At 44.4% G+C, this 16,028-nt stretch overlaps 1 protein-coding gene across 4 annotated transcripts in view; it reads left to right on the forward strand.

Moving 5' to 3' along the window:
* The window catches only part of B4galnt1 (beta-1,4-N-acetyl-galactosaminyltransferase 1), a 33,064-nt gene continuing 17,036 nt past the window's right edge, over positions 1 to 16,028 (forward strand). For 2 of the 4 annotated variants that reach the window (XM_041666048.1, XM_041666063.1), the window contains exon 1: positions 1 to 260. The gene's annotated coding sequence lies outside the window, so the exon portion shown is untranslated. The remainder of the gene's footprint in view (positions 261 to 16,028) is intronic. The other 2 variants (XM_041666035.1, XM_041666056.1) reach the window with 1 other exon arrangement.

Here is a 16,028-nt window from a genome sequence, read left to right on the forward strand (position 1 = left end):
CCCCCGCCCCCCCGTAATCTCATAGGAAGGGGCATTATTAAGATATGTGGCTTTGTTGGAGTGGGTTTGGCCTTGTTGAAGGAAGTGTGTCACTGTGGGGCGGGCTTTGAGGTTTTCTATGGTTGGAATCCTGCCCAGTATCTCAGTTGACTTCTGTTGCCTGCAAGATCCAGGAAGCTCAGTTAGTCCTCCCATGACGCGTCTACCTGGGTGCCGCCATGCTCGCCACCATGATGATAATGGACTGAACCTCTGAAACTGTAAGCCACTGCCGCAATTGAATGTTTTCTTTTTTTTTTAATATTTATTTATTTATTATGTATACAATATTCTGTGTGTATGTCTGAAGGCCAGAAGAGGGCACCGGACCTCATTACAGATGGTTGAGAGCCACCATGTGGTTGCTGGGAATTGAACTCAGGACCTTTGGAAGAGCAGGCAACGCTCTTAACCTCTGAGCCATCTCTCCAGCCCCTGAATGTTTTCTTTATAAGAGTTGCCGTGGTTATGGTGTCTTTCCACAGCAATAGTGAAGCCTAACAAAGACGGCTACATATTAGCCGGAGGCTAACCTGGGCTACATGAGATTTTGTCCCAATGCACAAAGAAAAAGGAAGCAGCAACAACAGCAAATAGAAGACTGGTTTAAGTAACTGAATTAGTCCAAGGGGCAATTATTTCTCATAGGAAAGGGGTATTTACAGGTAATTACAGGCAAAGGGGGACGAGTGTCCCTTGTCTGAGATGCTTGGGATAACTGCATTACAGATTTCAGACTTTGAAATGTTTGAAGATCTATAATGAGATATTCTGGGCATGAGAGCGGAGTCTAAACATGAAGTTCCCTATGTATTACATGTTTTATTCACTCATCTTGAGGTAATTTTCTACAATATTTTTTGCACCTATGTTTTGCTTTCTTTTTAAAGATGTTTTAAGCTTTGTTTAGAATTTGCTTTAGTATGTTTAATTATGTGTATATGTGTGGGTATGAGTTCATATGTGCTCACGCCAGAAGCATGAGCTCTCCTGGAGGGGGAACTGCAGGTGACTGTGAGCCCTCTGGTGTGGGAGCTGGAGACTGAACTTGGTGTGTGTTCTTAACTGTGGAGCCATTTCCCCAGCATCCAGTGTGAAGGGCTCTAGCAGGCCCCAACATGCTGATTGCACCCTTCCCTTCCCTTCTTCTCTCTCGGGCTAAACCACTAAAGTCCTATGTGACCACTTCCTCATGCCTAACTCATTCTTGAGGTCCACTTATCAAAATACCAAGGGCCAGCATCAAAATTCCTCCTTTAGCTACCCTAATAAGCATGTCCAAGTCTCCCATTTGGCTATCATAATTAACATGCCCAATCAAAGACCCCCATTTGACTACCCTAATTGACAAGACCAATCAAAACCTACCAACCTGTCCTAGCCCAGCCCTGACTTCCCTTTTTTCTCCTTAAAAATCCCACCTGCTGAGCCACTTGCTGCTTCTGCCCAATTCAGGTCCAGCCACCCTGCCTCCCTATCTTAATAAATAAATCTCCTTTGTGCTGAGACTTTGGTGTCTGAATGTGTTCTGTGCCAACTCCAAGGCCCCTTTACTCTGTTTTTATTTTTTTAAATTATGTATATGTGTGTGTGTCTGTGAATATATCAGTTCAGGAGCCTGAGAGCATAGGTTCCTATAACGAGCCTATTTCTGTACTGCAGTCAGCTCCCAAATAATGATGCAGAGACTTATTATGGAAGCTCAGTCTGTAGCTTAGGATTGTTCCTAACTAGGTTTTTTTTTTTTGAGACAGGGTTTCTCTGTTGCTTTGGAGCCTGTTGTCCAGGAACTAGCTCTTGTAGACCAGGCTGACCTTGAACTCACAGAGATCCGCCTGCCTCTGCCTCCCTAACTGCCACTGCCTGGCCTAACTAGCTTTTTTTTTTTTTTTGACTTTTTGAAACATGGTTTCTCCGTGGCTTTTGGTTCCTGTCCTGGAACTAGCTCTTGTATACCAGGCTGGCCTCGAACTCACAGAGATCCTCCTGCCTCTGCCTCCCGAGTGCTGGGATTAAAGGCGTGCGCCACCACCACCCGGCCTAACTAGCTTTTATAACTTAAATAAACCCATTTCTATTAGTCTACGGTCTATCACATCCCATGGGGTTACCTCTCTTCCATCCTTCATCTCCTGCTTCCTCTTCACGTCCTTCTGTTATCTCCTGTGAACCTAGACTCCTCCTCCTCTTCCTTTCTTGCCTCAGAAATCCCGTCTAAGCCTCCTGCCTTCACACAGTGTACAAATATCCCACAACAGGTCCCAAAGAGAACTTGTGGAGTCCCGGGGGAAGAGGGGAGCTAGCATTCACCTTGACAAGTTAATTGGCACCAGTCTGTGTTAAATGAAGAACACCTGACTCCCTTTTCAATCAGGCAGGAACTTTCTTCAAGCCCCTGAAGGGATGGAGGCTTTTGTCTAAATGCCTGACCTTGGGGAAAGGATTTTCTCTGGGGTGAGGGTGGGGTGGGGGTTCAGACATTCCATTATAGAATATTGTTGTTTCTTTATGACTTAGTTTGTCCAAATAGCTAAAGCCTGAAGTGGGCACAGACGAAGCTAAACAAATATTAGTGCGAGCCCGAGTAGACCACAGGGATTTATAAATCTTGATTACCAAGTATACCTTATTTATCCAGCATCTATTACTTCTCCAGATTTCCTAGCAGCTTGGTGTTAACTAGTGTGGGAGTAGGCAGAGTTATCACACTGTATGGTTCCATGGTGGCAGGGATTTTTTTCCCCCAAGAATTATTTTAATAATTCTGCCATTGGGTACATCTTCATCCATCACCAAAGTTCATGCAACACTTCCAGAGGGAAAGGCACAGGGAACTCCCATAACACATAGTGAGAATTGTTATGCCCAAATCCGCAATGTCCCCCTAAAGCCAACAAGGAGACCAAGTCCCGTATGTAAAAGCAAAGAGCCTTTATTTTATGCAAGTTTGCAAACTCGGTCTCTCCACATGTCCAACATATTGGAATAAACGCAGAGCCCCAAGCTCAGTTAGAGTAGGGTTTTTATAGTAGTAAAGGTAGGGGTGAGGGGTTTCTGAGGTTCAGAACCCCTGACTGGCTGACATTTGTCTAGGGTGTCCTGGTGAGTGTGTGCCGGCAGGTGGTCCTATCTACAGCAGTTGGAATGTTAGGCATTTCCTTTGGATGGTCTGTTTTGAGGTGGTTGTCGTGTAATCTCAGCTTGTGGTTCTTCCTGCAACCAGGTATTGTTTCAGGGTAAACTACTGAGACTCAGTCCCTCCGTTTAAATTTATTGATGGCTGAGTCCTGCTCTGGCAGGTGATAATAGTTGGAAGTAAAGAACTTCCTTTGGTGATCTGTTCATATTTAGCTTATCATGGCTGGCCCCCATATTTCCCCCTTCCCAAGCACCAATGACAGGATCCAGTATTGGGTCCTGCTTGCCCCTGTTTTTTTTTTTTTTTTTTCGAGACAGGGTTTCTCTGTGGTTTTGGAGCCTGTCCTGGAACTAGTTCTTGTAGACCAGGCTGGTTTGCCCCTGGTTTTAAGAAGGTATGGAACTATTTAAATTCATAAATCCATTCATTGACAACTGTGGGCCTATTATTTTTAGTATATTAACAGACACTATAGGTATTTATCTTGTTCCCCATGTCCCTTATCTCAGCCTTTCAACCTATCTTGGGCAGGGGACATAGGACAATGTGTTCCTTTCCACAACTACTTCAAGCTGACATTAGGGCATTGTTTTCAGGGCCCAAGCAGGTTGAAAGGCTAGCCAAAGGCAGGGAGGGAAATTAGGCAATGGGGCACTCATCAGACTTCGTTGAAAGGACAGGGTGTGTTCGTATCAGCTGGACTGGTCCACATCAGCTTTCAGGAAGTTCAGGGCTCACCACCATTCAGAGCAGGTTGCAGTCAGTAGCTGATGCTTAGATGCGTCTGCCAGCCAAGTGGAAGCTATTGGGATAAGTTTAAACTGGGAACAGAAGTTAAAATGTAGAAAAAGAGCAGATAACAGATGTCTGTAAACAGGAGGTATAGACTCACATCTTTGAGTCCTAGCTAACAAGTTGGCTATAGCTTTGTGGAAGAATCTGGATACCTTTTGCTATTAAACTGACATTATAACTGCCCTAGCCATTAATACTATCAGAGATCTCAGAAGGATAAACAAAGTATATCTGAGTACAGACCAAATAGTTTTCAAATCTATTAAAACTGACAGGGACCAGAGTACATATACAATTAGTCATACCCAGGTCTCCATAGCATTGGAGGCAGAAATATCCAGAACAGCAGTCTTACTAAGACAGACCCATAAGGTGGATTTTTTTTCCCCCTCTGGAAGAGGGACATGGAAAATACTGACCTTATTTTGTCTAGGAAAAAGCGGTACAATTAATTCTCCAAGGTCCTGCTGTTTGCCCACAGTCTGGACCGGGTCCTGGCAGCTGGTGTTGCACTGGGGCACCTCGCCCAGTGGTCAGTGTCGTTGTAATCCAGGTGGAGACATCTGGTGTCCCATAGTCTTCTTTGGAGACCTTGGGTTACTGCTAGGATCTCAGAGTCTCTGTCTAATATAGTAAGCTTTTTAATTATTATTTTAAATGCCGTATTCTGCATATTCCTGAAGTATGAGTGCTGCCTAGGTATGTCTGATTAGACAAACTTTATTTTTTATTATTTGTTTTAAAAAAGGCTTATTTTTGTAAATAATTATATCAGTACTTTAAAGATGACTAACTAACTTGTATTTTCTAACGGTCTATAATAAGTTAGCAGCTTTCACAAGACTAGAACTCCACACTCTAATGATTTAGAATTAAAGCTAATAAAGAAACTGAATTAGTCATTCGGAGGATGAACACAGAACAAGTTTCTATCTAGCTGTTACTTCTGTCTCCTGCAAAGGCAAGGAACAGGTCCCAGGGTTAACTGGGAAAAGCAGGGAGTCTAAGGGTTAGCACTGCCCTAGGGCAAACTGAGGCTCAGGTCTACCTTCCTGCTGATCTAGAGAACCCATCTTGGCAGGTGTGTACAAAGTTGACCCGGGAAAGCTGCCCTGGGCCCTACATTTTTCCCCCTTCACAAGTACCGATGGGTCCTGTCTGTCCAGGGGCTCAAGGGGGTGATACTGGGACCTCAATACCATCAATCAAACAGTATTGACCCATTCTGGAACAAAAGCCATCAGTCTGTTGTTAAGAAGAAGCAAGATCATTAGGGGCCCATTAGAGCTGAAAGCAAGGTTGTTAACCAAGGAGACCAGTTGAACAAGTTTTCATCCAGCTTCCCTGTGAGTGTTCTGTTTTCTATCATTAACAAGGCCATTGAATCTCTAAGTACCCCGGAGTGACTGACGTAGAAGCATTTTTTTCCCCAAAAGAGAAGGTCCAAACCTCTTAGTATCAATACAAAAATCTATGACTAAGTTTGTCCAAATAGCTTAAACCCAACAAAGTTAGCAAAGACAAGGAGGCTAAACATACATTGTTAAGCCTGAATAGACCTTGAACAAGGAAATATAGTTTTAAACCATTAGTTAATATTTTTAATGCTTTAATCTTTTAATATGTTTTTTAATGTTATAGTGATCCTCTCATTACTGAAATTTTTCCTGTTGTTTTTTTACAACTGCAGTTTTGCCTATGTTGTGGATCTCAATTTAAACATCTGACATGCAGGTGGTCCCAGACTACCCCTGTACAACCCCCAAAAGATTGAGATTCACAGGCTTGGACGCTGTTCCAAGCCCTCTAGCAAACTACTTAGGTCATTGTCTTCATCACAAGAAATGAACATTTCTGGTCCTGGTTAGCTTTTGGTGCTTATGGCTCTGACCCTAATTTTTAGCCTTTTATTTTAAGTTCAAATATTAACAATATTAACTTTAGCAAAATGGCAATCCAAAATTTAAAATGGAATTATGCCTTATGGTTTCTTTAAAATTATCCATGCATAGATTTTTTTAAAAATATTTATTTATTATGTATACAATATTCTGTGTGTATGCCTGCTGGCCAGAAGAGGGCACCAGACCTCATTACAGATGGTTGTGAGCCACCATGTGGTTGCTGGGAATTGAACTCAGGACCTTTGGAAGAGCAGGCAATGCTTTTAACCTCTGAGCCATCTCTCCAGCCCCCATGCATAGATTTTAAGTAAATAAAACATGGGTCTAACAAAGGAAGAGCCATAATCCAGTTCTAGAGCCAGCTTTTCAATTAAAAAAAAAGTATATAGCAGTTTTAACATTATCTATACCAAAAAGTCATCTGAATTTTTGCTAACCCAAATTTAACAACCAGAGCTCAGTGATAAATTTCTGAAGTCAGGCCCGTAAATGTGGCCACAGCAGTGATGGGTGGCAGAGACAGCAAAAATAGCCAGACCATTTCTGTCTCAGCTCCACGCTTGCAAGAAAACTTACATAGACAAACTTTCCAACAAAACAAGCACGTTCAGTATTTGCATGAATGAGAAACCACAGCAAACATAGTTCACTTCCCCTTCTGACTATGTATAACTTTTTATAGACCTTTAATCTGTTTTTTCTCTCTTCATTCCTTTAGTCTCCTGCTTTTTCCCTCGCTTTTTAGATGACATACCAAAATCTCTCTTACTTTTTAGACAACATAAAAACTCTTACCAAAGTCTTTCTTGTGTCTTTCCTCAGTGGTGTATAATATATTGTATGGCTACAATATTTTTTTTCCTAGCTATCCAAGCTAAAATGGCTACAATATTTTAAACAAGAACAGAAACATGTATATACTATAAAAGAAAAAAACCTTTAAATTTACATCATATAAAATCCTGTACCAGCGTGAAACATTTGAGACCAACAGTAGTTTTTTCATACATTAACCAATAATAATTTGTAACCAGCCGCTATAAATGATGACAGATATTTACAACACATTGGATCTGAATGACCAAAGCAGCTCTGGGGAGGGAAGTCTGGTTACAGTGTCACAACACAGCCATTGCAGCAACTTCTATAGCCAGAGTCCTTGATCTGCAGAGCTAAACGTTGACCAGAAGTTTAAGCGGGCAGAGGGAACTCAACCACCAGCATGGGAGGGGGCAGGGTGGTATGCAGCATGGGGGAGAAGGATTGCTAACCTCTCCAGCCACAACCATTAACCCCAGAGTCTCTGTTCAGTGTTTAAAATCCTATTGGGGCAGTCAGTCCCCTACAGCTGTGGCTGGCAGCCTTGTTATGTTGTAGCAACAAGTGTGTATAACTCAGCCACCCAGCCACACAAACATGCTGCCCGGCAGCCTCGTGCTTGGGGCCAAGGCTGACTCCTTTTCTTGAAATGTTTAAGGCAGTGTGTAGAGATTATTTGTCTTATCCCTTTTAGGAAAATATACCCTTATGCTTATGGCCCTATCTCTAAAGTCCTGTAAGTGATCACAATATCAAAGTCAAAGAAGTCATGATTTGAGTCTGTCCCAGATCGTCAGCGTCAGTCTGTAAGTCCGGACAAAAACACAACGACACACAGGCACACAGGACAATGGCGCCAAACCAAAGACGACAGCTTCAATCTATTTTGTGGGTGTGACCTGCCCCCGCTATCGAAATAAGACTGCTACTGGCGTCTCACCATAGGGAACCACTCTCTGCAGAAGGGCCCTGGGGACGCCTCCTCCAGGCGCCCCACCTACGAGCTTTCCGCACATACACCTAGACCATCTACAGGCACTTACGGTTCCTGGGCCCACTCACAGAAAGACATGAGACATGAAACAAAACACAGAACACTTACTGGCCGGTTGAAGGTTCTACGGGTGGTCGCCTCAGTGGGCTTGTGGGGGATCCCAGACCAGCTATAAGTGGCCATGTGCGTGTTGGAAATCAAACCTACATCCTCTACAGGAGCAGCCAGCACTCTTAACCACTGAGTCACTATCTGTAGAATTTTTTCAGTTTCAGAACTTAGTGCCAGAAAGTTTTGGATTTCAGGGCATCACGGATTTCAGACACAGGAATTCATTATAGTTCACCTGTACTTCCTGGTCCTAATAAAAGAACTGACCTGGCAACAGTTACCACTGCCTGCCAATGTATTGAGTAAGAGGCTCAAGGGCCTGTGAAGGTGGCACCCTGTAAAGATACTATTTGCATAAATACATTAAACAACATACATTAAACCAGGAAGGTAACAGCCAGGGTTGCACTGTAATATGTGATCTGAAAGGAAGTTAGGGTTGTCAGCAAAGAATACACACACACACACAAAAAAAAAAAAAACCTTCTAAAAATAACATCAGTTTACAGGAAACATGAGAAATAGATGTCTGTGTTAAACAGCAACACAAGGATGTAATCAGGGACAAACAAGAACAATTGTTACAGATACTGCAGATACTGTAATACTGGTGTGATGGCCGCAACCCTTCGTGGTCCGCAGGGGTTACCTACAAAACGGCGTGATGCCCAGAATGTGTGGTTCCACTGTTTGAGCAGAGGGAATGCATTCGTTATTAAGGAAAGAACCCCTGAGACTGGGAGGGGCCGTCGGGGAAGAATAGGCGCGTCAGGAATTTTCAGTAAGCAATCCTGTGGACATCTAAGAGGAAATGTTGGAGCACAGACAAAACAAAATTAAACGATCTCCATTGTTAAAGCAAGGTGACAGGAGATGGGCTTCTCCATATTTTACTGCGGAATTTTGTTCTGACTCTTTCTTACTCTGTAGCCCAAGCTGTCGTGGAACTCACGGTGTAACCCAGGCCGGCATCAAATTTGAGGTAATCCTTAGATGTAAATATTTTTGAGGTCAGTCTCCTGAGCGCTAGTATTACTGTGTGAGTCACCTGTCCTAGATCACGATATCTATTCCTTTCTTTTTTTTTTCTTGGTTTTTTGAGACAGGGTTTCTCTGTGGCTTTGGAGCCTGTCCTGGAACTAGTTCTGTAGACCAGGCTGGTCTCGAACTCACAGAGATCCGCCTGCCTCTGCCTCCCAAGTGCTGGGATTAAAGGCGTGCGCCACCATCACCCGGCTCTTATGTTTCCTTTTGCAAAACGCCAAGAGTAGTTTAGATTTGGTCGAAGGTAAGCTCATTGAAATAAGAGTCAGAGGAAGCTGCCCCAAATGCAACAGGGAACAGCAAAAGAGGAAGTGTGAAGAAATAGAGTAACATACACGAAGAGTGGAGAGGAGCCAGGTGTGTGGGTGCAGCCTTTACTCCAGGCACTCAGGAGGCAGGGGCAGAGGCAGGAAGATCTCTGAGCTGAAAGGCCAACCTGCTCAACATCAGCCAGCCAGGCTACATGGATGGTGAGTGTCTCTCTCTCTCTCTCTCTCTCTCTCTCTCTCTCCTTGACATCTCCCCACCCTGTAAACAAATATTTTTTTTCAAAAGTCCCTGATCCATGAAGTTGTGATAACTAAATTAAATATTTATGGAAAGTTCATGTTCTATACTTGGAACAAAATAGGCCCTGAATCAATATTGACTGCCTTTTAAATGTTTAAGTAAGATTGAATGCAAACCTCCTCTGTATTCCCCAAACTGGTTTACCGTGTCTGCTCCCGCTCAGGAGCCCTGGCTGTCACCAAGAGCGGCAAAGAGTATGTTATCTCTGAAAACAATAGAAATTGGCTCCAATTTTTTTTTTTCACACTAAGTGAAGTGATTTCAAAATCCCGGGGAAAGTTAGAGCCAAAATAAATTCCCCCAAACTACCCTCCAACATTTACCTCTCCCTTTCCACTTCCTCATCTCTGTCTGTCTGTCTGTCTCTGTTTCACTCAGAATGAGGTAAAGAAAACGAAGGGGGTTGCGGGTGCTGGAGAGCTGGCTCAGTGGTTAAGAGCACCTGTTGCTCTTGCTGAGGGCCCAGATTCATTCAGTTCTCAGCAGCCAGATGGTTCACCACCACCTAGGGATCAGTTCCAGAGGAACTAACACCCTCTCTGACCTCCTAGAGCACCAGGCACTTATGTGGAGCACACACATACATGCAGGCAACACACACTTACATGCATGCACACACACACACACACAGATGCGCGCACGCACACTTTAAATCTCTTTTAAAAATTTCAAAGTTGAGGCACGTGAGCAAGCAACTATAATCAGTTTCATTCTGTCATAAGTATAATTCATACCTAGCTATTTTGCTAAGTATTTTAAATTACTAACTAGAATATCACCCGGAAATCCCACTGTTTGGCTTATACTGGAAAAACAATGACGGTACTAACTAACCTTCACATGGTGATTGTGCCACTGTTCATGATAGCCAAGATACAGAATTAAACTATGTATCTATCAGCTGGTGAAAAGACAGTGGAAAATTTACTGCATAGTATTTGTTCACAAAAATAATGAAAGTATGGGGGAGGGGAAAGCATGAGCAAATACATTGTATGAGGTGGGGGTGGTGGCAGACATTTTTAATCCCAGAACTCTGGAAGCAGAAGGTGGATCTCTGTTAGGTCTAGGCCATCTTGGTCTACATAGAGAATACCAAGACAGTCAGGGATGTATCTAGAGACCATACCTCAATATATATATTCATATAAAATAATAAATATATTTATATAGGATGTATTATGAAAACTTTTTCAAGAAAAAGAACAAAGAGTAGTTTGTCATTTACAGATGCATGGAGGGAACTGGAAGATATTATGTTAAATGAAATAAGCCAGATAAAGAATCACAAATATCATATGTTCTCACTTAAATGTGGAACCTTAAAAAGAGCTTTTGCTAGAGGTCGCACACAGAGTTCCGTGTGTGAAGATGTGCTTGGCTGCTAAGACACATCCTAAACTCTTACTTGTGCCCATCTGAAACCTCACGGGCCAGGCCCGGTGCTCACCTTTCTTTCAGTGTTTCTGATCCAGACTTCCACAAGAACAGCTTATTAAACGCTACACACAGAGTTCTGGGGATTTTCCAGTTCAGTTTGCAACCCTCCACGTTCCTCCCTCCACGTTCCTCCCTCCACGTTCCTTCCAGCAAGCAGTTCCAAATGCGTAAGAGCTACATGGTGAGTTCCATCATGTCAACAAGTACACTTTTTTTTTAAAGGTAGATTTATTTATTATGTATCCAGTGTTCTGCCTGCATGTATGCCTGCACACCAGATCTCACTACAGATGGCTGTGAGCCACCATGTGGTTGCTGGGAATTGAACTCAGGACCTTTGGAAGAACAGGCAATGCTCCTAACCGCTGAGCCATCTCTCCAGCCCCACGGGTCCACTTCTTAATTTCAGTTTTTGGTGCTAGTTAATTTTCTCATTGCTGTGACCAGCTGAACAGCATATAATTAAGGGAGAGAAGACTGGTTGTGGCCTATAATTTGAGGGGGTGCACTTGACCTTGGTGGAGATGACAGGCCAGCGAAAGCAGGGGGCTCCTCAGTGCTGGAATTAAAAACCTATGCTATTGTGTTCAGATTCAATTTTATGTGTGTGTGTATGTGTGTATTTGAGATGGGGGAGGGGGAGGCAGAGAAATGCTGATCACAGAAGGAAAAAGGAAGAAAAGACAGACAAAAAAAGATAGGCAGCCCATCTAGCACAAACCATGGTCCTTACAATTCTCTAACTCCCTTGTAGATTTTGCTAAGCTCTGATTAATGCAGACAGAGGAAAGAAATCCACCTCCATCGCTTTCATGCATTCACCACTGGCTGACTTGACACTAGACAAGTTTTGAGGGTTTTCTCTCTCATCTAGAAACTCCTTTCTGACCACGTGCCAGGTGGACCTCTGTGCTGGCTGGCTGGTTCTACATCAACTTGACACAAGCCGGAGTCTTCTGAGAAAATGCCTTCGTCAGATCAGGCTATAGGCAAACCTGAAGGGCATTTTCTTAACTGGTGACTAATGCAGGAGAGTGCAGGTGACTGTGCACGGGGTCATCCCTGGGTTTGTGGCCTTGGGTGTTTCAGAAAGCAGGCTGACCAAGCCCAAAAGCCAGCAAGCAGGTTCCTGGCAGGTTTTAAGTTCCTGCCCTCCTGCCTTTGCCACCTCACTGAACTCTGATAAGGAAGTGTAAGCTAAACAAATCCTTTCCTCTTCAGGTTGCTTTTATTTTTTTAATTTTCGAGACAAGGTTTCTCCGTAGCTTTTGGTTCCTGTCCTGGCACTAGCTCTTGTAGACCAGGCTGGTCTTGAACTCACAGAGATCCGCCTGCCTCTGCCTCTGTGCTGGGATTAAAGGTGTGCGCCACCACCGCCTGGCTTCAGGTTGCTTTTAGTCTTTGTTTCACCACAGCAGCAGAAACCCTAAGACAACCTCCTAGAAACCTTGGCACCCGGTGGAGAAATTCCCTGCCAACTTTACTGTGGGCTCCTTAAAGAAGATGAGTAGAGATAGCCTTCTCCCTGTCCACAGCCGCTCACAAGCAGGGCCGCTCAGTGGCAGGGATCTGCCTTTTCTGTGACTCCTCAGAAATGCTTGGACCTAGGGACTGATAGGTTCTCATAAGCCAAAACGTCACGTGTTCTGCCCTAACACGGGATGGCAACAGTGCCCCACAACAGTGGCCACTCAGGGTGGTGAAGGGCAGGCTAGCGGGAATCCAGGCGCCATCTTTTTGGTGTTTCTGGCTACAGCTGGCTTTCTTCCTCTTTGTCTGGTGGTAAGATAGAAACACTTTCTGTGAAGAGACAACGAAGTTACTTCCTTTATCCTTTCTTTGCTATTTGGGGTCCACTTGTCTTGGGGTACTTTCTTCTGCCCCATGTGTATAGTCTTAGGCTACAGTGCATCTCCTGTATCAGATACTAGACATCCATGATGGGTCCGTTTGAGGTGTATTTTACAGAATGCATCCACTGTGTTCTAAAGAGAACTTGGATTCCCCTGAGATCATGAAAGCTATCCAAGGGAGAGCCTTCAAAGTCAGATGTTTTGGAAAAGGATTGTTTTCTGTCTCTTGTTGGTCTTTGTTCCCAGTGGACAACCCAGCAGTCAATAGGATTAGTCTGAGGAAATTTACATAGTGTCTCCAAGTAAATTGGTAAATGTTTTTGCTACTGTTACTAGGTCTGGTGTTATTAAGAAAGAGAAGAGTGGGCTGGAGAGGTGGCTCAGCAGTTAAGAGCACTTGCTCTCTTGCAGAGAACCCAACTTTGGTTCCCTGAACATACATGGGGGCTAAGAACATCTGTAACTCCCGTCCCAGGGGATTCGACACACTCATTTGAGCTTGTTGGCACCAAGCATGAATATGGTGCACAGGTCTACACCAGGCATGCGCATGGAGCACAGGTCTACACCAGGCGTGCGCATGGAGCACAGGTCTACATCAGGCATGCGCATGGAGCACAGGTCTACACTAGGCATGTGTATGGTACACAGGTCTATATCAGGCATGTGCATGAAGCATAGGTCTACACCACACATGTGCATGAAGCACAGATGTACATTCAGGCAGAACACTCATACTATAAAATAAAATAAATAATTCTAAAATTAAATTTAAAAAAAGCTGCGAATTGAATCTAGGTCCTCTGCAAAAGCAGCCAGGTCTCTTAAATGCTGAGCCAAATAACGGTCAGACACTTCTGGACCAGCCTCATATCTGATTCTGTAAAGCTTCAACAATCTGCCCAGCCAGCCAGTCTGCCGCCGAACGATAAGCCAACAGAACGCCTTCAAGGCAGCAGCTAAGCTAGTGTTATCTGCCAGACGGGGCACAAGGCAGAGGTAATTCCCTGATGGTGCAACGGACGGATCCTTAACTTAAGCCAGAAAAAAAAATATCAAAAAAGGAATCCCCAGAGGCACAAGGGACAGGACAGCAGTTCTGGCCACCCGGAAGGCAGCCCTCTCCAGACACGGGCTACACTGCCCAAAGCTGGGCCCCAGAACCTAACCTACACAAAGAAACCAAGTATATGATAAGGAAAGATGCCAAACAGGAGGCAAAGGGGTGGTAGTTCTTGCCGTTATCAGAAGACAGATGGTGGTGAAACTCCACCAGGCCACCCATCTGGGGACAATTAAAGCTGCTGAGTTGCTCAGACCCGGATATTACTTCTAGATTTGGGATCCCACAATGGCCCAGCCTTCATGGTCAAGGTCTTCCTAAGTCTGACAAAAGCCTTGACTGTTGATTAAAAACTGCACTATACCTGTTGGCCACAAAGTTCAGGATGGGTTAAAGGAGAAATAAAAAAAAAAAAAAAAAAAAAAAAAAACAACTCCAAAACAAAACTTTAAAATATGCCTTTGAGACAGGCAAAACTGGGGCCAACCTTTTTCCTTTGGCCCCCCCTAAGGACCAGCTGCACCCTATATAGAGATATCCATACGGGTGACTAACCATTCCCTCTGCGAGTCCGTACAGGTTGTACCCACAGACCCAGGGATATCCATCAGACGGCTCAAGAGGCTGAACCCTTGCCTGTGTCTGAACTTGCCCACGGGTTCCAGCCTGGTGACCTTTTATGGGCAAAGAAAATCCCTACCCAAAGCAACAGTGACAATCGCTGATGTCACTGTGGACTCAGCACACCCAGCTGAGAAATAATGACAAATGGGTTGTCACCAGGGTCCCCTAGTCCCCCTAAAGATAAGGTTCACGCGGACCATATAAATATGGCTGTCCTATTTTGTCTTTGTCTCCACCTAGAAAGGGTCCCAAACCCCCATAAGCCAGGACTTTAGGTATGAGAACTAAGAAAAACTGGAACCACAGAGCTCACCCTGAGACCCAACCTACCTTCCAAGTAGAATTCTGCAAAATATTACATCCAGAGGCTTCTGGGGGATGATTTGCTCCCTGATGGGGAAGACCATGCTGTTGCCCAAAGTTTCTGTCCTACCAGGTCCCACATCCATTTAGTCCCAAATAAACACACAGAGGCATATATTAATTATAAACTGATTGGCCTATTAGCTCAGGCTTCTTATTAACTCATAACTTTTATTAGCCCATAATTCTTGTCTGTGTTAGCCATGTGGCTTGGTACCTTTTTCAGTGAGGTAGTCACATCTTGCTTGCTCTGTGTCTGGCTTCCTCCCTGTCTGGGTGACAGATGCAGACTGAAACTTCCCTCTTCCCAGAATTCTCATTGTCCCACCTCTACTTCCTGCCTGTCTACTGGCCAATCAGCGTTTATTTAAAATACAAGTGGCCGGGTACGGATCATTGTCCCACAGCACTGTACCCCTGGCGTTATGGGTCCACCAGTAAAGGGAAGGGGCTCCAATCTACCCTGTACCATACCTGCCTACCCGACAGCCTCCAGAGCTGCAAGAAGCTAGGCAAAAACCATTGCATTCAGTGTTGTTACCCAGAGAGTCCTCCTGGGGGGCACACCAATGCCTTCATAGTACCTGTGTGGTCACAGCAATGAAATCCCATGACCATACAGGTTAGGGCCTGGTAGGAAGCCAAAATCATCTCTGGAGAATTGGTAGAACCTGGGGAGTCAAATTATACTTAAGTAGTCCAGATCCACCCCAAAATTGTCCAGGTCCAGGCAGCAATTTCCCCACCCAAGAGAAACGTGCACTTAAAGAGATCCAGCCCATGGCCCAAACTGACCCTTTGGTACCCTGTAATACGAGCGAGCGCTCTAAGAAGGCAACCCCCAAAACTCCAATTTCCCCAGGAATTCCTTTGGTGACCTCAAAGATAAAGGTCCAGGAGGCAGCGGAAGCCAGCCCCTCAGGGTTCAGGATGCTAGAGGGGTGTATATCCATTCTTTAACTGCTCTCTACCGACATAGGTCAGAACTACTGACTGCGCCTGGACCCCAAGCCCGCATATTTTGTCAGAACTGGAAAGTTTCAGTCAAACAATAAGCTGAACTTCCAACCCTAACAGCTGTAAATGGGCCCAGCCTAAGCTCACCTTGGGGGACCTCCAGGGAAAGGATGCCTGTTTAATGTCACCAAAATACCCTCTAAACAGGTCCCCCTATGCAGGTTCCTATAGCTGTACACAGCAGGCTAATTCTAAGAGTGTTGGTCAAATGTATTTCCAGGCCTCAGAGACTACCTGAGACTTTTTTTTCACT

This window comes from Microtus oregoni, unplaced genomic scaffold (genome assembly GCF_018167655.1).
Source record: "Microtus oregoni isolate MIOR12 unplaced genomic scaffold, Mior012 000001F_ref0000356, whole genome shotgun sequence".
Classification (NCBI taxonomy): Eukaryota; Metazoa; Chordata; class Mammalia; order Rodentia; family Cricetidae; genus Microtus; species Microtus oregoni.